Here is a 26,869-nt window from a genome sequence, read left to right as displayed (position 1 = left end):
TGGCTTTGCAGAGACAGATCTCTTTAAAAATTATTTTCCACTAGCAGTACTGCCTGATGCTGAATTCTGAGGATAAGTAATTCTGCTTACCTACCGATACTCTGATTCTTTACGAGGAATCTCCTAGCCCACCATTACCTCCAGGCCTTGGGTGTGAATCGCCAACCGATTGGTATCAAATCTCTCAGACCCAGGGTCACAGTCTTGAGCTGGCATGGCCTCAGAGAGCCTGGAGCCCACCGCTTTCATTATTCACAGGAGGAAACCTGACTTCCTGGGAGGGGGCACTGGATGGCCCGCCCTCGAGGCTGCCTGGGGTTGTGGCCCTCTCTGGCCACCTCTGCTCTCCCACAGGCAGGAGGCCAGCGTCCTGGCAGAGGCCGCCCTGCAGGGCTGTCCCAGGCCTGTAGCACATCACCAGGCAATGCCCAGGGAGGTTGTGACTAAAGCTTCATCCTGTTTCCTAATCCCCAGGTGGCTTGTCCCCACTCTGCGCATACACGTTTCTGAGCCCTGCTTGAGGAAAGACTCAGGTTTGGATTTGTGTCCTCTGGCCCCCTGCGCCTCTCCCTGCACCTCCCTCAAAGCCTACCCGACTGTCCGCCCCTCCGGCGCTTGCCCACCTGCCTTCCTACCCATCCCTGGATGCGGGGATGGGCCATACCTTCCGTGTCCTCTGGCCAGGCCCACAAGACCTGTGGACATGGAATTCATTGCCTGGTCATAAACAACCTGAAGTGATCGATGACGGGGCTGCTGTATAAAGAGCCAGATGACCCCACTCCTAATGCCATCCCTATGTGTCAGCCAGAGACCTTTCTCCAGCGGGAGGGGAGGGCTGAGGTCACCACCCCTCCTCTTCCACAGCCTGCCACTGAAGGGACTGTGTGTGGGGGGCACACCCTGCGTGGAGGCCTCCTGAGACATGAGGCCAGAGGCAGGACTGTCCTTCCCTGGAGACTGAAGGACAGACAGAGGGCCCTGTCCTCACCTCCACCCCCCAGCGCAGCAGCCCCTGCCAGGCTCGGCTCCTGCTCCCTCCCGGCCCCGTGCCTGGGGCCTAGAGAAGAGGCATCCCTGCAGTCCTCGAGGCATGGGTGTCCTTAGTGGGACTGCTCTTGACGCCTGTCCCCAGGTCCCCGGGCACTGGGGTGGGGGCCAGACTCTGTGTGTGCGGAGAGGGGGCATGTGGATGGGGTAGCAGGAGAGGTCAGGAAAGAAACACAAGGGAGCACCTCACCCCGAGGGCACGAAGCCATTTCTTGCCGCCCCCGGGGGGGACTGACCATCACATGCCTCCTTGACCCTGGACGGAGGGACCGAGGGTCCCCTTCACGCATGTGCCCAGTGCACGGGGACCGGGCGCTCTGCATCCGAGCCCTCCTTCAGCCCATGGGAGGCATGGTGGTAAGTGTCGGCTGAAGGGCTGTGTCACCTCTGATCTGTGATGCGGCAGCGGGAGCCTTTGTCTTACGGGGCAGAAGCTCCTTTTTCCCACATGCTGTGTTGCCCTCTGTGTGTGTGTGTGTGTGTCCCTGGATCCCAGCATTCTTCACAGAGGATCGAATGGAAAGGAAAAAGCAAATTTTCAAACCTGAAAAGAAAGGTGCTTCCCAGAGATGAGGCTGTCCTTGCATCCGAGGGGGGCCCCATCCTTGTGTGGGGGAGAAAAAGCATCGTTTTTATTCATAGGTACAGACTGGTGAGCGGCCAGTGTCCTTGCAAGTCATCGTAAGAGGAAGGCCTGACTGCTTCTCCCTTAAGCTAACTATCGTCCTCAATACATCTGCAGAAAAACCTGTCCAGAGCTCCCCAGCAGAGAAAGAAGGTGCCATATTATTTTATAAAAAAAGTAAACGCAGGCCGAGGATTCCTGCTCCTGTGTGTGACCACCAGGGAGGGTGCAGGTGTGTGGGAGGCCGCAGGTGGCAGGTCGGAGGGGAGGGGCGGGTGTGGGCAGGGTGTGCCCCTGTCACTCAGAGCGATGAGGTGTGGTCCTGGGCCCTCTCCCCTGTGCACGGTCCTAACCTAGTGCATTGTGGTTGTGCTCCCGAGCGATGTAACTGTGCCTGCAAACAGGTCACCAGCAGACAGAGCCTGCGAAGGCTCTAGAGTGGGGGTCCGTTCAGCCACTCCTGAGATCTGCCCCCAGGAGCACAGCCAGCCTCCGAGGGGCACCCCCTGCAGCTGGCACTTGCACTGTTTCTTTTTGTGTCCACCCCCCCTCCCCACGTTCCCTGTCAGGAACGTCAGAATTTAATGTGGGGGAGAGAGGTGGAGACGAGAACTCTCCATCTTAGACTGAGAAATAAGTGAGGGACCTATTTCAGCCCATCCTAACCCACCTTCAGTCAGCCTATTGCCACAGTGGGAGGAGATGCAGTTATGGAGGTTCTCTTAGGGAAAGCACAGGTATTCACTGGGACACACATGCCGGTAAGCTGCTCGGCCCAGAGAGCCAAGTCCTGAGCGCATGATCTAACCCAGGAGGTGGTTTCAGATCTGAGGTAAGAGCATAGGTACTTGCTGTGCTTGGGGAAGGAACGGGAGGCCTTGGGAGAGATGGAGGGAAAGGGGCCGGGGAAAGGGTGAGCCCCCAGTCCCCTGAACCTCCAGTACAGGGCACCGAACTCACCACGTGCTCAGGGGGAGTGGATTTCTGGTGAGAACAGCTGAAGAGGCTCCCTTCCCCTGGCGGCCGGGGTAGGCTGTGTGCGCCTGTGTGGGACTCAGAGGCAGAGGGGACACGCAGACATCATGGGACTGCTTGGATTTTCCAGGCGCCGGAAATGGGTGGATTGGCCTTTATGTGGTAAGGGGACTCCAGAGGACATGGGTGTCCCATCCCAAATAAACCCGGGAGCTTGGAATGAAAAGCAAAGTCAGCCTGCATTTTCCTTTTTACGTACCTTGAGACTATCACCCATTTCAGAGCACCCAGGCAGAGTGTGCTCATGCTTGTGAACAAGCGTCCAGTGCTCCAGGGAGAACCTCAGGTCCCTCCTCACCCACATGAGCCAGGCCTCACACACATCCCTGTCCATGGCACAGGAATACAGCCTTGCTCCTTGACTGAGGATCATCCTCTGAAAATAAACAGGGCCCTCCACACAGCGCCTCCAGCTTCTCTCGGGTGACTGATGTTTCCCATGAATCCTGTAGGATCCTGCTTCGCCCTTTCTTCCCTTCCCCTCCAAGGACAGTGCGATCAGTGCCCCAAACTTTTCTGTGCATAGTATTGCCTGGGGATCCTATTAACATGCAGATTCTAACTCAGAAGCTCTGGGGTTGCCTGCAACTCTAGCTCACAGGTGACTCGGCGCTGCAGGTCTGCGGGCCAGTGGGAGTAAGACCCCACCCAGTTCAACTCACGCAGCCTAGCAAGGACAGTGTCTCCTGATGTGTGGGCCCCAGAGTCCCGTGAGAGGCCTGTGGAATGCAGGTCCCTGGGCTCCAGCCTGGTCAGAATGGAGGGGGTCCCCTGGCGTCTGCCAATTAACAAAGCCCCAGGTGACTCTGGTGCAGATGGATGCTGGGAGCGCTGGCTCCAGGGAATGGAAGCACCCACAGTCCCTGTGGCTGAGCCTGGGTTTCCACGGCCTGTGGGCTTATGCCACTGCTGTGGGCACGGCCCTTCCACCTGCGCCCCAGGTCTGGGCCTCCTGGGAGATCTGCTTTGTGCGATGGCTACAGTATGATTGCACCAGATCTCGGCATGAGGTACAACTGCCACATCAGAGAACTCAGGGGGCCATGGAGGGGGCAGGTGCGGAAGGCCCCTGCACCTGCTTTGCTTCACAGAGACCCCCTGTACCTCCAGCACTCAGCACAGAGCAATCACCAGAGATGGGGACAAGGCCGGTGAGCCCAGCAGGTGTGGAAGGCGGGACCCTGTATTCCCACCCAGGCTGCGGCCTAAGGGCAGTGCCAGGGCCCTCCAAGGAGGGTCGGCAGAGTTTCCCAGGACACCCAGCGTCACCCCTGCAGAGACGTGTGGTTTCACGCAGCAGGCACTGCTCCGGCCCTCACCCCCAGCAGGGCGGACGCTGTGGTTTCATACGCTGTGGATCCTATGCCTGCAAAATGCAGTGACAGGTCAAGTACAGACCCAATCACATGGGCAGATGGTGTGGCCCTCCTGACATTCACACCTGGTGGCTGCTGAAACCCTAGAAAGAGTGTAATCAGAAAATAAACCGCTGTTGCTTCATATACTCACTTTTCTTGCCAAGTGGGAAGTTTCACCCTTCAGTGGTGATTTCATCTTCCATGAAGGCTGTCTAGCTGCTCAGGTGAGACTCATTCTAATGTAGGTGGACTATGTTAATAGTGACGATCCTAATGTTACCCCCCACCCCCATTAGCAGCTATGATGTCCTTTGGGTGCAATAGGATTGGCACTTTGCAAAGCACTTTTCTCCGGTATCCAAGCCTGTAAGAGACACAGGACGCTCACTGTCTCTTGCTTCCTCCCAGGATTGAGCCATGCACGCCTGTATGTGTCAAATGGGCCTGACAGGGAGTGGACACAGCTCCGGATATTGGGGGTGGTCACAGGGTGCCGGCAGAGACAGACAGACAAGCTGGTAGGGCCACCGCAGCAAGAGTGGTGAGGGTGGCCTGGCGGCACAGCCAGAGGAGGCTTGGACCAGCGGCAGTTCCTGGAGGGAACCCTGGATGCTGAGACGTTTTCTAGGGAAATACCCGGGAGCCTGAGGGTCTTTCCCACTCAGGGAACTGGGGCAGCACAGCGTGGCTGCTGCTTAGGATAAGACAGGCTACAGGGCAGCAAGGATACAAAGGCCACTGCGAGCCCCACCGGGGAAGGCTTTCTATGTCCTGCCAAGGGGTTTAGCTTTCCCCCTGCAGGATCCCCTGGAAGGCCTCACACAGAGGAGACCTGGAAAAGGGCCGCCGTGGGGAGCAGGTTGTGGACGAGACCTCGGACAGCGAGCACAGCTGAGCCCCCGGGGAGAAAGGCCGTGGCGGTGAGTCAGTTCTGAGCTCAAATCAGTGGGGAGGGTTTTGCAGACGTGCGTGCTTGTCAAGGGTCAGTCTCCCCCTGCCCTTCAAGCACCGTTTGATAAAGGATGTCAGTGGCCTGGACAGAGCCCTTCAGTGAGGGCAGAGAGGCTGTCCACCCACCGTACGCCCGAGACAGAGGCCAGAGGACTTAGGGAGCCCAGTCACCAAATGCATTTTCAAACTGTTGACGGGGAAAATACTCACCACCACCAGATGGAAAGATGGTTAATAGAATCACACCTAAAGAAAACAGAAAATTGACCTTAAAAAAAAAAAACAACAACGGCCAATAGAAAAGCAGGCAGAGGGCATGTACAGACAGATAATAATTTAAGGCAAATAATACACACAAGCCCAAAGAACATAAATACACAAACCCGTAAACGGGAAACCTATTGAACACCATTAGTGATCAAAGCCAGGAGAGTTGCTACTTTTCATTTAGCAGACTGGCAATATTTAAGAGGCAGACACACAACCCGGTACTGGGAGGACTGCTGGGGCGTGGAGATTGGAAACTTTGCAGAAAGCAATTTGAGAAATTTAAAGCAAAAACCATGAAAATTTCTTGGCCTGTGACTTTGCTTTCAGGAATCTAGCTTAAGGGAATTAATAAATGAGGCAGCAAGGGTGGAGGCCCATGAGCGCTGCTGAGGTATTAGGTAAACTCAGCTGGAGGCGGGGAGTCGGGACCGGAGCAGCGCAGGGCTCGGTGCAGGGCGGCCTGCCGTGGCCATGCTCAGGGATCCCGCAATGACCACGGAAAATGACCGCGCTCCAGCAGTACGTAAAAAGCGGTATATTAAACCACAGAAGTAGCAGAGTCCCACTTTCACTTTTTAAAATGACAATACACTTTAATAAATCCTGGGAGGACGATCCACACAAATGGGGGGTGGGGTTAGGGGTATTTTTTCATGTACTTTCTTATTTCCCTGTGTTTTGCCGGTTCTCCACAATGAATATTACTTTCATGGTAATCGTTTTTTAAAATCTAGCCCAGCAGGCACGCTCACCCCAGCCAGGTGACAGAGTCACCAAAGGCATGGCGATGGCCGACAGAGCGGCAGGCGGCCCTGTGCCGGCCAGGTGCCGGCAGCGTCTGTGTTGTCACCTCACTGATCCCCGTGGGGCGCTGGAGCGGAACCCCTCTGTGGGCCGGGTGGCAAGGGAGAGGCCGCCTTTCTCCCTGGGGAGAAAGGCAGGGGCTCAGGTGCAGGCGGACAGCACATGAAAGGCTGTCTGGGACCCTCCCTCTGTCCCTGACCTGGGCTCATGCACACTGTCCTCCCGACTGGCTTAAAGGGCCTTAGGGAAGCTGCCTGGCTCAGGAGCGCCATCAGGGTGTAACCCACGCGCCCCAGGGACAGGCCGGAGGGTAGCACGGCCACCGGCCACCACCTCCGCTCTCTTGGTTGAGGCCTGGAGGGCAGCCCTGCCCTGTCTGGTGCCCTGCAGAGGAAGGGGCGGCAACTCCAGTGTGCGCTCATTACCCTGGAGGGTTAGGCTGGTTCTGCAAACCTGTCCCAATACCTGGGTGCTGTTGGGGTCAGCCCTGGGCCTCCGTGAGGAGCTGAGTCCCAGGGTGCAACTGGGTCAGTGTTCCTCCAGCACAGGACGGGTGCTGGCGCTGTACCAGGTGCTGGGCAGACCCAGCGGCGGGCTTCCTGTCTGGTTCGCGCCCTGTCATTGCTCTGGTGCCTGTGCTGTCCGTCCACAGTCATGGCCAGCCCAAAGCTTACACAATGTTGGAGGGCCACTTTAAGAAAAACGATACAAAAATATTAAAAATCTGTCTCACAATAAATTATAAGAATGAGAAAACAGCACATTTCAAGATTTTAGAAGCCTACAAAGGCCACAGATATCACAATACAGGAAAATAGTGTAATCTTATTTATTAGCTGACCCTCATGTCTCCACTGCCTCCGCGGAGACGAACTCTGCTCCAATATATTCTCACTGTGGTTCCGCCTCAGCCCCCATCCCTCCAGTGCTCCTCAGCAAGCCCATTGGGTCCTCCCAGGGGGCAGGAGGCTGGGAGACATCCCCAAGATGGCTAGCGACAACATCACTGTGTGGGGAGTGACTGCAGCCACAAATAAACCCCCCAAGCCTGAACTCAACTATCCCTACCTCAGCATCCCCCCAGCCAGACCCTGAGTCACCTGCAGCCACCCCGGAACCCTCACCAGGGTGAATAAGGGGCCCTGCACTTCAGCATAAATGGCTGTCCTGTAAAGCCACCTCTGTGCCCAGTAAGTAGTTGTTGAATTGAGTAAATTCAAGTGTCAAAGGACAGTGTGAAGTCGTGGTTTATAGTGAGAAATGCACATTTTGTCTTCATCCCCATTTCTGGCACAGAGCTCCGGAAACCCTAGGCCTTTCCGGGGCCATAAGTGGCCGCGGGAGTGTCTTTGGTCATAGTACTTGGTCTCCTGTCCTCCGGAAGCAGTTTCAGAGCCGAGAAGGTGCAGTGGATGTCTTGTTACTCATAACAAGCGTCTTCCACCACAACCAGGTCTATGTAACGAGCTGACTTTTGGAGCGCATCTATGGATGGGGGCTGGCTGCCTGGGGATCCAACAGTGTTGTAAGAGGGTTGTAAGGGGAGAACTGTGCCAGCAAATGGAGTCTAAACAAGGCAGGGGCTGCGGGAACCTCAGATCCACAGCTGGCTGGTCAGAAGCCCAGGTGACCGGCGACTTGGGCTTCTGACTGGCACGTGTGTGGTGGCGCTGTCTTTGCAGGACTGACCCCTTAACCTGTGGGATCTGACACTCTGTCCAGGTAGACCATGTCAGAACCGAGTGACTAGAAGGACACCCAGCTGGGGTCCAAGAATTGCTTGTGGGTGGTGTGTGGGGGGTGCCACATACAGGTTGGAATCGGTACTAAGACCAGCTGCCCTTGTGGAGCTCAGTGCAGACACCCAGACCCGCAGAACTGAGGGCATCTTGTCCCAAGCCGGATTCCTGGGTCTCCCTGGGCGTCGCCTGAGCCCCAGAGACCTGGAGCTGACCTCAGAGCCAGGAGAGGCCTGGGTCATTTAGAAAGTTGAACGTTCTCCTTAAGACGTACTTAGCGTCACCGCCCTAGACACTTGCTCCGGGGCGCCCTGCACGCTTCCTGCCTGGGACCCTGGCCCAGAGGTGTGAAGCTGGGGCTGCTGCTGAGAGCAGGGCCTTCATTCCTTTCTCCTAGCCGCCGGGGCAGCTGGAAGGGGAGAGGGAGGTGGTCCATTTGCTCATAGGACTTGCTGAAGTCTGAGGGTTCGGACTCCTGAGCACTGAGTGGAAGCTGGAGCCCTGCTGGGCATTATTAGGAAGGACAGACCCAGGGAAGACCATTCAGGGACTCCTGGCAGGTGATTTTGCTCACCATCACTCAGTCGTCTGACCTGTCGGCAGGAGAGCAGCTTCCGACACTCATTCTTCCACCCATCTCCAAGCGACGGAGACCCTGAGGTTTGCAATGGGTCAGCACTGCTGTCTGGGGACGAAGACCCCAGGTGCGTCAGTGTGAGGAGCCATCTGTCCCCCTGCCTTGTGCTTACCCGGCCCCCTTCCTGCGTTCCCCCTCAGCAGGGAGAGGGAGGGGGCAGTTTCTGAGCTCCAGGCCTCTCCAGGGCACCAGAGGCCGCAGAGGCCCTGCGGAGGTCCACGGCCCGGCTTGCTCAGGCCTGACCCTGCCCTCTCTTCCTCAAGGGCTGAGGGGTGGGCGACAGCCTGGCCTGGCTGTCCGCTGGAGTTGGGTCCGGCCTCACCCAGGTCTGAGGGGCGGCAGTGTTCTGCAGGCTGAAATCAGCTTGTGAAGCAGCCTCCTGCTTTGACACCTCGAATCTCCCAAGTGGGTGAGGGACACATTTCAGTTTCAGACTGCGGGCCTGGTTCTCCCTGGGTTTGTGGGGAACATCACCGGGTGAGGACTTCTGCAGTTTTAGCATCAAGTCTGCTGGACGCTCTTCAAAGAAAAGCCTCAGACCAGCCCACCCCCCTTTCTCTGGAGAAGCAGCCCCGGACGCTGGGCTCCATCAGTGAGAAGGTGCTGAGCGAGAAGCTCCCTGGGGCCTCCCGAGAGGACCAGGCCGTGCACTGTGGCCAGCCCGGGAAGCCGAGAAGGGGCTCCTGCTTCTCCCACAAACTGGGCCAGCAGCCTTCTGAGGGCTAAGTCTTACACCCTTCCCAGCGTCTCCACCCTTCACACATGGCCCTGAACTTAGTCCCCCGACCTCTAAGAAACAGTCCAGTCGAGTGCTGACTGTTGTAAAAAAACCCCAAATCCAACTTCAAAACACAGATCATTGGATCAATGCACTCATTTCATGCAGATCGGCTGCTGAAGAGCTTTATGGGCACCATCCATGCTTGGCTTGGCTGTGCCTGTGAGTCCAAGACCCCCTGAGCCCCTCGGAGGTGTCTGCAGCTATTTGCAGACACGACACAGATGGCGCCTCGGCAAGTGGATGCTACAGAGCTTGGAGTTTGGGGAGGACGAAACAGATACCACAGTCTGCATCTGGCCGTGATCTCATTTACCTCCTAATCCGTGGAGCCTGCTGTCCGAGGGACGACCTCCGAGCCCTTGAGGGAGCCGGGGCCCCACAGGAGAGCTCAGTCCCTGAGGCCCCCAGCTGGTAGGTTTGGAAATGTCTGGACCTGTAACGTGCTCTGGGGCCAGAGTGGGCTCAGGCCCTCAGCTCTGGGTCAGGGCGCGCCCCCAGAGGGGTTCTCTGTGCTGCAGGGAAGTCAGTAGGCTCCAGCACCATCCAGGACAGAGAGAGACGCTCAGGAGTCTCCGACTGCAGAATCAGGTCCTCTATAAATGGGTGTTCTGAGGATGCTCCCGGACACAATTTGGAACCCTTTTTGCTGATTTCTAACAATCAGGGAGAATGGCAGGAATATCAAAAAGTTTGGAATCAGGCTGGCATTGCATTGTTTTTAAAAAAGGAAAATACAGTAGAAACGAGGTCTGCTCAACATTGCTTCCCAGCAAAGTCTTGGGATCAATCCCTGAATGTGTGATCTGCTGCAGAGATGGCCGGGAGTCTGTCTGGGTCAGCAAGAGCAGGTCACACCAAATCCTCACGGCCCACTCCTCGTTCAGGCCACAGCGCCCAGTTAACATCTCAGTGAACCCCACAGAGGGCATTTAAAAGCCTGCATAAGGCATTGACATAACGTCCTGTGTATGACACAGAGACGTGGGTTGGAGAGTAGCACAATCAGGTGAAAGATGACTTGGGCGACCAATTACATTTGCAAACTGCGTTGATGTCATGTACAAGCATGGAGCATGCCATGCTTATTTCCCCGTGTTTGGAAAATAGGAATTGTTTGCATGTTCTGTAGCCACCACAAAACCAACAGGGGAAAGCTAGCGGGTAGGTGAGCACACTTAGCAGAGACGCTCGACAGCCCGAAATCATGGGTTCAGATCAACGAGCAAAATGCCAACCAGGATGAACGCCAAGTTTGGATTTTGATCTCTAAATATAGGAGAAACATCTTAGCAATTCACGTGGAAAATAACTGGGGGTTACAGAGACCACAAGGTGATGTTATTAAAAAAATACACACGCTCTTGTTCTGCCTTCCTGGGCCGCCCGTGTTGAGGTCTAGGCCATGTTGGGGCCGCAGTCCGTACCTGCTGAGCAAACCTGTCCCGTTCCTGCCTCAGAGACCTCCTGGTCTGGCAGGGAGAGGACATGAAAATCAGTTTTCATCCACTTTCTGTTCAATTCTGGCATGGGCATTTCAGGAATCAGGAACAGCAGCAAAGCAGGGAACGTTGAGGTGGGTGTCCGGAAGCATGCCGCACAAAAGACAGCAGAGGAAAGGTTTTAATGTTTGAAAGACGTATTTTAGTTTTTTTGCTGTAAACAACCCCCACAAATGCACATTGTGAGAATTGGAGAACACTAAGAGGCAGTGGAGAAAAAGTCACCTGTGTCTCCGAAGGACCAGCTGTGTCTAAACAGGAGGGGACGCGCCTGCGGGGAGATAGGAAGCTTGGTTAGGGGTCGGGGGGCTGCCCTGGCCCCTGGGGTTCCATCTCCTTATCCCGTGAATGAAGGGCTGGGCCGGGGGGTGCTTCAGGCTGCTTCTAACGTCACGTGTGACTCACTGATAGGACACGGCTGTCTCCAGACGGCCTGAGGGCTAGCGGGTCGATCAACGCAGTTCCAGATTCCAGAACAGAAAACCAGAATCCATGAGCAGTGACAGGTAAACAAAGAAAACTGCATTAAGAGAACTTAACTGATAGTTAGAAGTACTCCAAAATAGAAGGCTCTACCTGCCAGTGCTCTGCTGGGGCTGAGACCGTGCCCAACAGGTTCCCTTTGACTGGAGAGGTGTCCCCTTGATGGGTCCTATTTATTAAGAAACTGCATTTATTGAGAAAGGAAATTCTGATAGGCAACAGGTATGTTGAACTCATTTTTTGTCCTCTGCATTTTCAGAATCCTAGACATAGAAAAGGAGAAAGCTATCAAGTTCCCAGACTTTTTGAAGGGAGAGCCCCCCAAATCAAAGATCTTTGCCACACATGTTTAAGGTTCTGGTCAAGCTATAGGCGTATGACATAGGGGAGGTTTCTGTGTTTATAGCATATGGGCACCTAAATAGCCTGACTAAGAAAGCCTGGTAATGTGCACCGACTAATCACACACTTAGCAGTGTCCAGACGTGTTTTAATTTGCCTTCCACGTTGTGCTAGCCTCCACAGAAATACAGCTGTAAAAACCATACCGCAAAAATGTTCACAGCAGTGTCTCCCTTCTGCTGTCTTCTTTTCTGCTTTTACCTTTCCAGTGAAAAGGGATGCCCCGTAAGCTGACATCCGGCGTGACTTAACCGGGCTGCTCACACTGATGTCGCGGGCAGAGCTTCAGGCTTGGACGTGAAGAGGTCCTGGATGAGGTTGGGGAAGGAAGCGCTTTGGAGGGCTGAGCGCACCTCTCCTCTCCCTGCCTGCAGTGGGTGGAGACGGGACGCCTTTGAGCTGCCCAACACCCCGCCTAGCACCCCCCCCAGCCCTGGGGGGCCTTTTCTGCCTAGGCTTTTCCTCCCTGCCATCTCTGTCTGGGGCACGCATCCTCAAATGTGCAGTTTCAGTTTCTTCTCTGACATTCCCCCTTCAAGGAAAACTGTCTCCCAGTTGATGCTTTTTTTCACACCAGAAACTACCCTATCCGCTTGGCTACTCGTCTGTCCTGCGTCCTGCTTGAGGGTGGGTTTATTTCACATGCTAAACGTCTGTTCCCACAGCAGGGGTGGGTTCCTGCCCCAGAGACCTTGTGGTCCGGCAGGGAGAGGGGACAGCTCTGCCTCCACAAGGTGATGCCTACAATGCGGGCACGTGCCAGGGTGTCCTGGGCGAGTGGTGCCCGGTGTTCACTGTGAGAGGCAGTGCAGGGGTCTGAGGACTGAGCCTGGGCTGAGCTTAGGGACACAGCAGGTGCCCAAGGAGGACAGGAGGAGGATCCGGATGGAGCGGACGATCCGCACATTCCCAGTGGTGCAGAGGGACCACGTTTGCGGGTCCAGTCGGCTGACCTTGGCATACACAGTGCTCAGTGAATACCCACATGTCCCCTACATCTTCCTTTGCAGTTGATTGAGTTCATGCAACCAGATCTAAAAAGGATGGGCGTCATTTCATGGCCATGGATGTTAAGAGCTGGTATTTCCTCCATCCCTGCGACTTAGTCAAATGTGTATGTATGGGTCTCTGTCCCTGCTTCCTGTCCCAGAGCCCCTGAAATCCACGTAACTTCCTAAATGAGAAGAGCATTAGGATCGTCTTTTGTTCTAATGTTTGGCCTTTGAGCTTGGCTCCTCACACTGCGCTCCCAAGTCCCTTGGGACATCCTGGGTGCAAAGGGCATTTCTTGTTCTAATGAGGTCACTCTGGGTGGGCTCCCAGATGGGGACTGGTCAGCATTAGAAGCCCGGAGCTTCTGGCTCTATATCCACCCTCCGGGAAGGGGAGAGGGGCGGGAGACTGAGTCAATGACAGTTGTGCTTACGTGATAAAGCCTCTGTGCAAACCTCAAAAGTATGAGGCTCTGAGAGCTTCTGGGGTAACAACCACATCTACACGCCAGGAGGGGGAGTGCACCTCAATTCAACTGGGGTGAGAAGCTCCCTGCTCGGGACCCTTCTGCTCCTCACCTTACATGTCTCTTACCTGGCTGCGCATTGATATCTTCTATTATATCATTATTAGTAAACTGGTAAATGTTAGCAAACATTTTCATGAGTTCTGCAATGTCAGTTCCAGCAAATGATCAAATCTAAAGAGAGGGATCGTGGAGACCTGTGATTTGCAACCAAGTTGAGCAGCTGATGTGGGCAACTACTAGGTGCCATTGGCATCTTCAGTGGGGGCAGTCTGATGGGGCCGAGCCCTCACCCTTTGGGGTCTGATGCTGACTCCAGGTACACAGCGTCAGAATTGAATGGGATGGCAGGACACCCAGCTGGTGCTGCAGAAATGTCTGAAATGTGGAAAACCTTCTCCTGTGGCCCCGAAGCTATTTGTTGAGATGACTGCGTTGTAACAGAGAAAAACAGCTTGGCATCTCTGCCTTCATATCATCATTGTCTCCTTTGCTGCCTTAATCTTTGGGTCGAAAAGCTTCTGCTCAGCCCCACAGCCCTGCACTGCAGGCCTGTTAATCATCAGAAGGAATGTTGCTCATGACTGAAGATGGGTACGACCAGCCCTTCAACCCAAAATTTACCTCCCCTGAGGAGAAAGGGAAGTTCAGACAGAAATGACGACTGGGCTGTCGAGGATTTAATAGAAACACCACGGGCATGTTGATGAAATGGCTGGAGGTAACTAACCGAGGGCAGGGGATTCCTAACCCTCCTCAGACCCCTGCTGGTACCTGGATGTCTGAGGACAACCACCTCCTGACCTCAGCCTCTTCCCGCTCCCCCTTCCCGGATATAAGAGAAGCTTGAAATCAACCCGAAGTTAAGGTGGTGCTTTAGGACACCAGCCAGCCACCTCCTCAATCTTCTGACTTTCCGAATAGAGTCAGTTTCCTTTCCCCAACACGTCGTCTCTCGACTAACGGGCCTATCATGCTACAAGCAGCATGCGCTTCAACCGGGTAAAAGTGTGGCAAGAGGAAGGGACCGCGGCTCTCTTAACTCTCCGCTGGGAGGGCAGCCCCCTCTTTGTCCGAGGGAGAAACAGACTCCTCCTGCTTTTAGATACCGATGTTTTGTCATGTGTCTGCTGTAGAAGCAGGTAGTCACTTGTCCTAATGCACTGACCACGTAGGTCCATTGCTCTTCTCCACACGAGGTGAGCAGGGACTAAAATCCTCATCAGATTTTACTTTTCTAGAGAGTGAAGACTGTCACCTTGGCTTCATCTAAATGAACTCTTTTTCTATGTGTGTCACTTGTTTGAGCTGCCTCGGTCAGATTTTCTTTAATGAAAATTACATTTGCTTCCACTCTTTTAAGGCATAAGATTAAAAAAAAATGCTAACATTTACGAGTGCATATGAAGCCCTCGGTGTGCATCTCGCCTAACCCTCATGACGACCCTGTAATATGGGTGTTAGGGTCCCCCCTTGTCCAGGCTTGGGGGCTGAAAGGCAGGCAGCCACCCCGGGGGGGGGGGCGCCCTGGGGGCTGGGGGGAGGCTGAGCTTCAGCTTGGGCCGGACTGACCGCAGAGCCCTCCTCGCAGGCCAGCGCGGCACTTATTTCACTCAGTCCCCCAGAAACACCTGCATTCCCAGCAAGGCCCTCCGTGGTCTCCCTTGTAGAGCAGCCAATCACATTTCTGATCCATCTAATACATAAGGAAGTTTTTCATCCTGAGGTGAAATTTGCCCTCCAGACCTCTGATAAATGCTTCCCCGATCACCAGTCTCCTCCTGCACTCTAATGTATGCATCCTTCCATTTGAAGAAGATGAAGAATCTACACAGGGAAAGGAGGAGGTAAAGAAGAGGGTCCAGCTAGCCTTCCACTGCAGAGAGGGGCATCTGACAGGTGAGCGAGTGTCATAAAATAGTACGTTTCAGCGTCCTGATGAGGGATGCACTGTGGTGTTGCTGGAACAGTAGTTCCAGGATCTGCAGTTCCCCTTGGGCTGTACTTTTGTGCTGTTTAAACACCCTATAATTCTAAATTCTATACTTGAAACATCTTTATTGCAGGTCCTGGACAATACTCTCTTCCTGAGTCATCTTTGGGTTCCTATCAAGTGGGCTCTCCTACACCACATTTTTCTTCCAGGTGGGTGAGTAAAACGAAGGAGTCGACTCAGGTCTCAGCTCTGTGAGTACGTAAATAATCTTGGGAAACTCCTGTGCTTTCCCCAGGACTCTAAAGCATGTTCTCAGTTTTCAAGACTAAAGGGATGTACAAGAACCCATATCTAAGCAGCCTCTGCATTTCAGGAGACCCACACGGAAGGAGATTTGTTCTGTCGACTCCCACTCCGCTGCTAACAGAGATTCCAACTGAACTTTGCAAGCCTTTTTCTCTACTTTCAAATCAGGACTTCTTGGTAAACTGTGTCCTTGTGTTTAACCTCTAGCACTGAGAAGTCAGGGTACACAGCCCACGAGACCACCCTCCCTTTGGACACCAGTTGCAAGCTTGGGTCTCCCCAAGTCCACCGTCGGGTTTGGTGATTCTCTAGAGAGACTTATAAACTCACTGAAAGCTGACATACCCGTGGGTATTGTTTATAACAGTCATAAGATACAGATGAAGGCCAGCCGGGTGAGCAGGTGCATCGGCAGAGTCCAGGAGGCAAGCCCGCAGCCTCCAGCCAGCTTGTCCACACGGAGTCACGGACAGGGCTCACTGCCCCTGCAATGCTGTATGACGCTGCTCACGGAATACACCAGCCAGAGGTGTCCACATGAGCCTGGGTGTCTAGAGTCTTTAAAACACTTCACGGTCCACTGCCCACTTGGCTGACATCAGTCTGCAGACCTACTAGAGTCTGAATGGCCAATGTGTCGTGACTCAAAAGCCCCAACCCTACATCCCATAGTTGGACACTCTGGTATGGGCCAAGACCCCCAGGTACACAGATGCTCATTGGGAAGGTATTCTAAGGGCCTGGAGTCGCCCACCAGGGGCTGAGGGCAAAGGCCAGACCTCCTTTTGGGCAAGGTTAAAATTCTTAAATTTACAAAAGTAGATAAGCTTGTGAAGACTAGCTGTCTTTTTTAAATCTTGTTTTCTATTTGAGACAAAAAAAGAGTCAACAGCATCATCAATAGCAAGTGCATTCTGAACATTTACTGCTGTGATTGGAAAATCCTGTGTTAACTGCCGACAAAGTTCACCCTACAATGTCTTGGCTGTGCCTCACGGATCGGCAGAAGGCTGCAGGGTGCGATGCGCTCGCGTGCAGCAGCAGCCCAGGCTGGCTGGTTACGGAGGGGTTCTCACCCCTCGGCCACACAGAATGGAATGTCTAAACTGCTAGTTCTAACCTCGCCGGCACTGCTATTCTGCCACGGTCGCTGGTCCCCAGCATGCTGAAAAGAATACATACGGAGATGCGGAATGAGGTCAGCAGCTTTTCACATATCAGCTTTCCGCATACTCCTCTCCAGGGGCAGAGAATGGACGGCACTAACCCCACTGTGAGTCAGGTCCCACTCACCCCATTCTAGCTTCTTTCTCTCCTCAGATTCTCCCCTTTCACCAAATATCCACAAGTTACTCCTGTCTTTGATAAGACATTTTTAGTTGACTTCATTTTCTGTTAGGCCTTTGTGTTTGCTTATCAGCATAAACACTTATCAAAGATTTATGTCACTCATGATTGAGGGAACCTGAGCAAGCTGATGAAGCTGGTTCAGGGGATCGTGGGGCATGCACAGGTACTGACAGTCACAGAAGGAATGTTTGAATAAGGTTGCAAAATTCAGTACAAATTGGTTAGTGTTCAGTAGTTGATAATAACCTTTGGAGTTTTCTTTTCTATAAGACATAAATCACATCTCCACAGGATAAAATTCTTCACATTTTTATGGGATAACAACAGTCTGTGAGTAGTGTTAGCAAAATTATTTTGTACCCAGTTTTTGTTAAGCTACCAACAAAATATTTTTTCTGATCACAACGGAATCAAACCTGAAACCAATAACAATCCGAAAACTGGAAAACACACAAATATGTGGAAATTAAACAATACTCTCAACCAACCAATGAACCAAGTACATCACAACTGCTATGAGACACTGCTTCACACCTTGAATATTGGCAAGGATGTGGAGAAAGTGGAGTCCTGTGGATTGATGGTGGGGTTATAAAATGTGGAGCCCTGTCCCGGCCCGCGGGACGAACGTGGAGTGTGCCGGAGACGCCTGCAGACATGAGACAAGCAAGAGACACAAAGAATGACCAGCAAGACAGGATGTCTGATCAAGCTGGCGAAGTTTATTGTTTACAGGCTCAATTTATACAAGTAGCAAGTAAGGGGTGGGTCAGGAGATAATTGGACCTTAGGTGGCGCTGGCGGGGAGGTGTTTTCACACATCCTCAAGGTCTCCCTATTTTCAGAGTGAGGAGTCTTGGCTCATCTTCAAGGACAAGATATGTTTTTGTGAGCAGATAACTTCCAAGGACTGCACTGGTTGCTCTCAAGCTTGTGCTTTCCCATGCTGCGTTCAGACGTGGGGGAAGGGACATAGCCCCGGCTCCCAACAGAGCCCCTGTGTAAAAGATTTGAAATAGAATTTTACCGTATGATCTAGCAATTCCACTTCTGGGTATATACCCAAAAGAATTGGGAGCAGTGACTTGAACAGATATTGGTATACTTGTGTTCATACCAGCATTATGCACAATAGCCAAAAGGAGGTAACAACTCAAATGACCATTGATGGACAAGGGCACACACAAAATGTGGGGTATATATATACACACAATGGAATATTATTAAGCCTTAAAAAGGCAAGAAATTTTGATACTTCTTACAACATGGATAAACTTTGGAGATCTTATGCTAAGTGATTTAAGCTCCTCCCCAAAGGACAAATACAGTGCGATTCCATGTATACGATGTAGCTGGAGAAGTCAAATTCATGGAGACAGAAAGTGAAATGGTGGCTGCTAGGACCAGAGGGTAGGGAGGAAGGGGCGGCTGCTATTTAAGGGGCGTGGGGTTTTAGTTTGGGAAGGTGAGAAAGTTCTGGAGATGAGCAGCGCTGATGGCTGCACAGCAGCATGAATGTACTCAATGTCACTGAATCGTACACTTAAAAATGGTTAAAACAGTAAATTTTATGTTCTGTATATTTTACCACGATAAAAAAAAACATTTGTACGCTTACAAGTTAACACCAATCCTTACAGAACTTACAATTTCCTAATCAATGGTCAAGTAAAAATTTAATCTGTAGAGCAGGGCTTCTGGGCCACAGCTCTACCGGTATTGTTGCTAGATAATTCTTAGCAGTGGGTGCCGTCCTGCCCATTGTAGGGTGTTTAGTAGCCCTCTGCTCTCTTCCCCCTAGGTGCCACCAGCACCCCCTCCTCAACTGTGACAAACAAAACTGTCTCTGGACGTTGACACATGCCCTCTAGGACACTGAATCTCCACCAGGTGAGACCCACTAATGGAGTTCTGGAAATTCTGACTCAATCCCTAATAATGAGAGTTGCCTAATCAGTATCAGCTTAGAAGTCTATGACTATGACTATTCTCTGAGGTATCCACAGATAGAAGCTTCTGGTACAGTCCTTGCTGCCAACACTTTGAGATCATCATTCTTTGCTGTGAGCTAAGGTCTAGAGTCTGTACCTTAAGAGCCAGTACATACCTCAAAACAATTCTCCTTCAGAGTGTGCATGAAATGTTTTCTTAAACGATCTGATTTTATAAGTAGACGCACAAGCACACAAGATTATTAACCCAATTCTCTATTGCATTTCACTGGCAGACAATAGATTCCCATCACCCTGCTACACATCGCAAAAGGGCTAGACCATAAAACAAACTACTGTTGCCTCTAATGGGGAATAAATTGTTGGCCACGTGCAAATCAGAACCAGAAACAAACTTGTCTAAGGGCCAGAAACAGAAACAAAAATGGTGGGACTGGGGTGAAGAGCAGAGAAATAGAGAATCAAAGAAGACAGATTTTATCATCAGTTGGGATTCACTCCAGGTGCCGAGAAAATATATTCCTGGGCTGAACTGGCGTAGCAGGTGCACTTTTTTGGGTAATGAAGCGTAACTGGCTCTGAAGGCTGAGTCCACTTGGACCTCACACTGGGGTCCCTAAAATCATTAAAGGATATGCTACTGAATTGTGTCCTCTTCTTACTTTTATGTTGAAGCCCTAGCCTCTGATGTGACTGCATTTGGAGTCCTGTGAGGATGTGGTAAAGGTTAAATGAGGCCGTGAGGGTGGGGCCCTAATATGATAGGGCTGATGTCGGAGGAGGGCAAGAGCCACAGAACTCTCTCCACTGTGCGAGGACCCAGGGAGAAGGGAGCCGTCCACAGGACAGGCCGAGGACTTCCTCCAGGAACTGCTCCTGCTGGACCTTCATCTTGGGCTTATAGCCTCCAGAGCTGTGAGAAACAAATTACTGCTGATTAAGCCCACAGTCTGCAGGATTTGTCATGGCAGCCGGAGCAGACTGATACAGTATAATTCCCCCAAAGTTGTCAATGTGACTCTCAAAACACAGGAAGAACATGCATCAAAGATTTATTTAACCCATCAGCGAGGGGGCCGGTGTGATGCCAAGGCCGGCCATCTGTTAGATGTCTAAAAGGACTGACTTACATTGGCTACGTTCATCTCCTCTTTATGCAAACACTCCAAAACATCCCAAGATTCGACTTTTACCCCGTCACTTCACTGAGACTTTGTTCTTCCACAGCAGGGCTAATGTTTGTGATCCCTCACTATCCTGCACTGCTCAGCACTAGTCCCCACTGCTCCTTTGCGGTTTGAAGACACGAACTGGCTCTGCACCTGCCTCTGGCCACACATGCTCTTGGGCATTGTTCCTCTACCTGGATTCATCCTCAAGGCACAGGGTCACCTGCTGTGCTGCCTTCTGACCAAAAGGGCTACCACCGATTGTGTGTTAAATGCAGACTCAATCTATCTACTTCACAAACTGTCATTTTACCCAATTTTCACAAGAACTGCTATTATGCCTATTTTATCCCTAGGGACACTGCAGCACAAAACAGTTAAGGTACTTGACCAAGGTCACAGAGTGGCAGAGCTAAGATTCAAGCTCCGGCCATCTGGCGCCAGTGCCTTGCCTGCTTCCCCCCACACCACATTGTGTCTGCCCTCTCTGGTCTCGGCCTCAGAGCCCCTGGTCAATTAGCCCTCAGCCAGATTCCTTTTTGTCATGATTATCCCCAGCAACATGAGTGTAACTGTGGGGTCAGCCAGACCTGGATTCCAGTTTTATCTCTGCTACATACTAGCTAAGTAATCTTGACCAAATTATTAGGTCTAGTCCTCGGTTTCATCTGTAAAATGGCCGTGATAGCAGAGTCTATGTCACTGAGTTGCTGTGAGTTAACTGAGATAACATTAACTGAGATAATGTGAGTAAAATGCCTGATACGAGTGGGCATTTGAGGCTGCTTCTATTAGATGCCTCGATCATACATTGCTTGTCTTTTGAATAGAGAAGAGCAGCTCTTTTCTTGGGATCCATGAGCAAATATCTTGGGTATACACTTATTTTTTCTTAGGAGAATGTGACTCCCCACCCCAGCCCCAAAGCTGGGTAACACCGCACTTGATATGAGGCCTTCACATTTCCTGCCTGCGGGACAGCAGGCCAAAGAGAATGTGCGGGAAAACCCCTTACACCTTAAACAATGACTTCCCTCTCCTCCCTACCCCCTGGGGCTCTCAGGGTTCTTTTTGTGAGCCCAGTGCTGGGCACACAGCAAACTCTCAGGGAAGTGATGCCACCGGAATTTACCAGCTATGACAGGACCTTTGGATGGTGGGCTCCCTGACATAGCCAGCCTGTCTTCATCCCAAAGTAGCCCTCTGTGAAAAGATTTCCCAAATCGCTTCTTTCATCCACTAACTGTATTTCAAAGCTGAGTATCCCAACATGCTGCTTTGGAAAGGATGTTGATTACATCAATTAAATGGCACGGTGACTTCCACTGCTGGCTGGCTCTGGGGCAGGTGGAGGCGGGGACTGCCTGTGGTTGGGTTCTTGTCAGCCCTCTTTGGCCGGCCTTCACTCAAGTACCTTTAAGTAACAGCAGCTACCGTGTAAAGAAGGGAACACACACTATTTATTTCTATTTTTACCCATCTGCTTGTGGTTTGTCAGACTCCTCCTTAATTTGAAATGGATTTAAGTACATGTAAGCTATTCATTTCCAATAAGTAGATTCAAGATATCTTGCCTTCTGTGTGAGATGTGTGGTGGTTTTATAGTACATACTCCTGCAAGTCTCACTGAATTGAAAAAATGTTCACATGTACATTCATTCAGAAGAATTAAAAACAATTTTCAGACAGTTAACAAAGGATTTAAGTGAGCTTCCCAAATGCATATAATACAAGAGGGTAAGATCAGTAAGAGATGAAATCAGAGCAAGAAAAAGATAAAATAAAATAAAGCTGTGGTAGATCAATGCACAAAGTAGGCCACACATTTGGCTCTATGCTTTAGAGCAGTTGGAGCAAAGAAAAAAATCCAGAATATTCAGTGTCCAAAAGGTAAGAAAGAAATCAAGTTGTTAATAAAGGCCTGAGACACATTTCGGTCATTCACAAGGGCATGACGGGTACAGTGGTGGGCCAGGTCCTGGAACCCCCCTTGCATGGATTTAAGAAGAGTTTCCCCTGGCTGCTGGTTGTGGAATGCCTCAGGGAAGTCAGCCCCTAATGCCAAGTGCAATTCAGAAAAAGCAGTCTGGCGAGGCGCCAGGCCCTGGAGGGGCACTGTTTTCTGATGGACTGGCTGGAAGGAGAGGAAAAGATTCAGAATTTGAATACCTAGAGCAGTGGGCTGTGTGCACTTCCAGCGGGCAGCCCTCCGTGAAAGGTATTTCTTGCTCCCCAGCCTGCTCGCGGTGGGGGCTCTATCCTTTGGGGAAGAAGCCTGGCATGTGGGTATTCTTTGCTGTTTTCCTCAGCGGACAGTAGACTGTCCATCCTCTCATGAAAATCATGAAGCCTCCGACGAAAAGACTGGTATCCTCATCTGCACAGTGGTGGGCTGACCGAGTCTATGAGGACGGGACCAAGAACCGCTTCAAAAACCCCTACGCATAGGCAACCCGGCTCAGCCTCCTATACCCGGGAGCAAGCCAGCAGCACTGGCATTTGGCACTTTTTCAAAGCAGGTGTCGCTGGTGTAGCCAGTTGAGGTTGCACCCAGAATCCCATGTTCTGATGGATTGCCATGGTGATCACACTGTTTTCCTGGATTTGATGGCTTATTATCTAGTAGTCAGGGTAATCGGGGATATTTTTGCTTCTTTGTTAGAAGGGCCCGCGAGTGGGAACATCAGGGAGGGGGCACTGTGCTGCCTCGGGATTGTGCGCTGGAGGATGGGGGTGAGGAGAGGGGGGAGGGTGAGCTGCGGGCTGTTCCGGGAAAGAACTAGGAGACGAAAGGCAGCTGTGGTGGAGGAAGGGCAGGCAACCGGGGGGCTGTTCTGGTTGGAATGTTTGTATCCCCCTCCAAAATTCATACGCTGAAACCCACCCAAGGCGATTCGGGAGTTGGAGGTGGGCCTTGTGGGAGCGATGGGGTCGTGAGCGTGACAGTCTTAGTGCCTGATGAAGGAGGCTCCAGAGGGATCTTTGGCCCCTCTGCCAAGCAAGGACGCAGCAAGAGTGGCTGGCTATGAACCAAAAAGGGGACCCCAACCCGAGCCCGTCCTGCTGGCCCCGGGACCTCAGACTTCCAGCCTCCGCATCTATGAGAAACGTGTCTTGCGACTAAGCCCCCAGTCAGTAGTACTTGGTTACAGCAGCCCGAATGGACCGATCTTCCCCCCAGGGTTGAGTGGCCTCTAGGGGTGTAGCTCAGCCTGTGGTCAAGGTCAGGGTCTGTGCAAAGTGGGTCCTGGCACAGGACTTCTCTGCCTCTTCTCCTGCAGCAGGTAGGAGTCCGTGTTAACTGATTCCTGCAGAAGCAGTGTATATGGCTGATGTTCTGAGCTCGGTAACCCTCTTCTTGTCACAGGGCACCAGGCTATCTAGGAGGGATTATTTCCCTAGGTTCTTGGTAGGAACTCAAGCTGAATATGTTGTTTTCCATGCATATTCTTGCTTTTTCCTGAAGCTCGTTTGGCCTTGAGAATATGGTTCTGACTACCAGGAATAATCCAGTAAAACAAATGCTTAGTCTAGATCTTGTCCCTGTGAGAGGAACTGTCCAAATGCGTTTTTGTCTGTGATGGCTCCCGGTTATGGCTGTGGTAGACTGGTAGGGGAGGGCAGTTAAACAGTACTGAGGTGCGCTGAGGACTTTCTCCAAATGTTATTTTTCTTTGCTTCTGTTTAGTAGTTCCCATCAGCCTGAAGTGCTGACAGCATCTTTCCAGGCCACAGGCCTGGCTTCCATTTCCACCAGGGGCTGGGGGAGGCCCTGTGGGTCACCCAGCTAGGCCTGGCCCAGCTGCAGACCCCTTGTTTGGATCACGCCCTTGCTGTCTGCAGGGCCATGAAGGGGACTTGATGCTTGGGGGTGTGCCCCCATCTGGGTCACTGGGGCTGGTCAGTTACTACCCAGGTAGTAGGGGAGAAGGGATGGACACGCAGGACACTGTCCGATAGGCATGATCATCCTGGAAGCAATTACATGCGGGGCACCCAGTTGCAAAGATGAGTCTGACATTTTGCCTGCATGCCTGGGAGAATGAAAATGCCATTAACAGGAATTGGGAATGCAGAGGAAGAGATTGGTGGGCAGAGCCAGATGGCAGACCTGAGAGCACTGAGCATGAGGTGTTGGCAAGCTATGCCCAAGGGGATGACAGCCGAGAAGCTGGCAGGTGGCCTGGTCCTGGAGATCCTGACACTGTGGTACGCAGACGTCACCACTGTCATGTGATTCTGTGTGCAGAGACGGTGTAAGGAGAAGTTGAAGACAGACGGGCGATTCCTTTGTTTAAAAAAGAGGAGGAGAAATGGGAAGCTGCCCAGGAAACTGGGAACCTGTCAGAAAGGAGGAGGGGGCAGGGCAGCCCAGTGTATCAAAAAATAAAAATTTAATAGCCCATCAGAGAAATGAACTCTGCTAATTTTAGGAGAAAAGACAGATATTTAAAACATGCTTGGGTAACTTCCAGAATCTCTGGAAGGGCTAAAAACACGGATCTGGAACTCTGAGGGGAAGAATAGCAGCGCCACGGCCCTGGAACACCAGACATGTGGCTTGAGCCCCCGCCACCTCCGGCTCTGGATGCCAGCATTTCTCTGAGCACCGTGGCCACACTGATCCCGGAACTCGGTGTGGAAACTGGCATTTCGGCCAGAAAGAGGCCCTCCTGAGCCTCACGTCCATGCACCGGTAGACCCTGACTCCACGCACGGGGCAGGAGTGTCGGACTGGCAGAGTCTGGGTCCTGTGACTATGCCCTGCACTTGGAAAATATCTGGTGTTTGCAGCTTCTACACTGAGAGGCGCGTTTATGAAAGGGTAGAGTGGATAGGGGGACTCCTGAGTGCGCATGTGTTTGGGGGGGCTGAGGAAGGAGGGGGGATCAGGAGAGGCAGAAGCAGAAAGCGTGACGTGGCAAAAACACCTTCTCAGAAGAAAGGAAGAGTGAGGCCCAGGTAGCTCCGGAGGGTGGTCTCCCTGGCCTCAGAAGGACCAGGATAGGGTGGGATGGCCCTGAGGGGGGTGGAGGGGCTCTGGGAAGTTCAGCTGCTGCACCCCAAAGGCGGACACCTGCCTCTTGTGAAGCCGCCGTTCCATGGCCAGCCAGACTAGGCCTTATTGGAAGGAATCTGACAGGTAGCAGATATATATCATTTTGCTGTGATCCCTCAGGAGTTGGGCATCAGCCTTCCTTTCTACTGCCCCTGCCCCCCACCTCCCTGGTGGAGAGACCCTCCAGGTGGCCTTTCCCTGAAGCCACTTGCAGCTCCACCCAAGTCCAGGGGCGGGTGGCCCCTCCTGGTCTTGCCAGGGCCCTGCAGCCTAGCCTCTGGGGTCCCCTGGCTGCCTGCCTGTTTCCACCCTCTCTGCTTCTTCTGTGAGCTCCTTAGGCTGTTCCTGAGATTTCTCTCTTGTTTAAGAAACCCATTTCCAAGTCCACAACCTTTGCTACGGTTACTCCTTGCAGTCTCTGCTCATTGTCTGGCTTCCACCTGCAGCCATCCAAGCTGGCAGCCCTTCAGTGCTTATGAGCAGAGGATTCCTCAGAGGGAAGGCTTACTCCCCTCGTAGAGAAATACAGTTTTATAGGTGCTGCTTATGATCGTATTGGGTTTCTTAACAGCTGTGCTCGTGGCCAACGACATCCCAGAAGGATTGTACACCCACCCCTGTCCCTGCTGTCAAATCACATCTTTCTCATCCTGTTCTTATTTGAGCACAAAGACAAGTGTAGATGGGCACAGGTGGTTTTGTCTGCCTCCTGCCCCTTCTGGGGGGCCACTTTCTTGTTCCGTGTGTCTCCCATGGGGCTGCCTGTCTCAGCCTCCCACCCTATCCCCAGTTACAGGGAAGATGCAGGCCTGGCCAGTCATTACCTCCTGCGCCTGGCAACGGCTAAGCATGAAGGCTCCTTCCCTATAACTGGAATACTCCCATGTTCTCTCTTGCCGGTGGTCCTCAGCTGCATGCGGGACCTCCCGAGCTGTACGGAGGAAGTCCACCTGCAGTGGGAGGTGAAGGGGCCAGCCTCCAGGAGCAAAGCAGAGCTCAAAGACAGGAAGAAAGAAGTAGAGTCCCACTGACGTCAACCGGATCTCTGCTTCTGGCTATCAGAGACACGGAACATCCTTTCTCTTTAAGTTTGTTGAATTGGGTTTTTGTTACTTCCAAGCGGTGAGCCCTGACTAATAATAAGACTTTTTAAACTTAGAATGAAAATAATATGCTTAATTGTGCAAAACAGAGAGATCTTAAACAAACAAATCATTCCTGATTCTACATTTTCAGTCATACGAAGACATGGTCTTCTTTGTGTGTGTATGGTTGGGTGATGGTAAAATATGGCTTCAAGGGTCTTCAGCCAGTACACATGCCCCTTTGCATGGGGAGTTTGCTGCAGCTTCCCTCATGCAGGGTGGGGTAATCATTTCACCTGCCATCTGGGCTAGCCTGTGATTTATTTGAGCATTAGAATGCAGCTGAAGGGATGTACATGACCTTCAGAGGCACTCCAGCTTCTGTTGCTAACCTTCTGGGAAGACAGGGCCACATGAAGAAGCCTAGCATCCTGGAGGACGACCCCACAGGGAGACCAGGACAGCCCCACGCACAGCTGGCCCCCCTGTCGCTGTGAGCAAAGCCCCCTGGAGCCTCCAGCCCGGCCACCTCCAGCTGAATGCGACCCCAGAAGCCGGTCTCGACCAGTAAAGTGAAACCAGCAGAGGACCTGTCCAGCTAACTGTCCACAGAATCATGAGAAATAATCAACCTTAGTTGTTTTAACCCACTACATTTTGGGGGGTGGTTGATTATGCAGCCAAAGTAAGGTAAACAGATTGTGTTCTGCGCCTTTCATTGAACGGCACATTATTTCCACCACGTCATTAATACATTTATTTAAGTTCTTTTGGTTCCAACCACTGGAAATCAGCCCCGGCCAGCTTAAACAGAAAGGAAGTGCATTAGAAAAGTCCCCGGGGGTGTCTCAAGGAACAG

The 26,869-nt window shown here is 52.2% G+C and overlaps 1 protein-coding gene across 1 annotated transcript in view; it reads right to left on the bottom strand.

The window, feature by feature from the left end:
* Nucleotides 1-17,447: 17,447 nt before the first annotated feature.
* Nucleotides 17,448-26,869, bottom strand: part of RAB4A (RAB4A, member RAS oncogene family) — a 98,842-nt gene continuing 89,420 nt past the window's right edge. Inside the window, exon 8 of the mRNA XM_073219966.1 lies at nt 17,448-17,742. The gene's annotated coding sequence lies outside the window, so the exon portion shown is untranslated. The remainder of the gene's footprint in view (nt 17,743-26,869) is intronic.

This window comes from Manis javanica, chromosome 13 (assembly GCF_040802235.1).
Source record: "Manis javanica isolate MJ-LG chromosome 13, MJ_LKY, whole genome shotgun sequence".
NCBI classification, from domain to species: Eukaryota; Metazoa; Chordata; class Mammalia; order Pholidota; family Manidae; genus Manis; species Manis javanica.
This window is presented reverse-complemented; position numbering and strand designations above follow the sequence as displayed.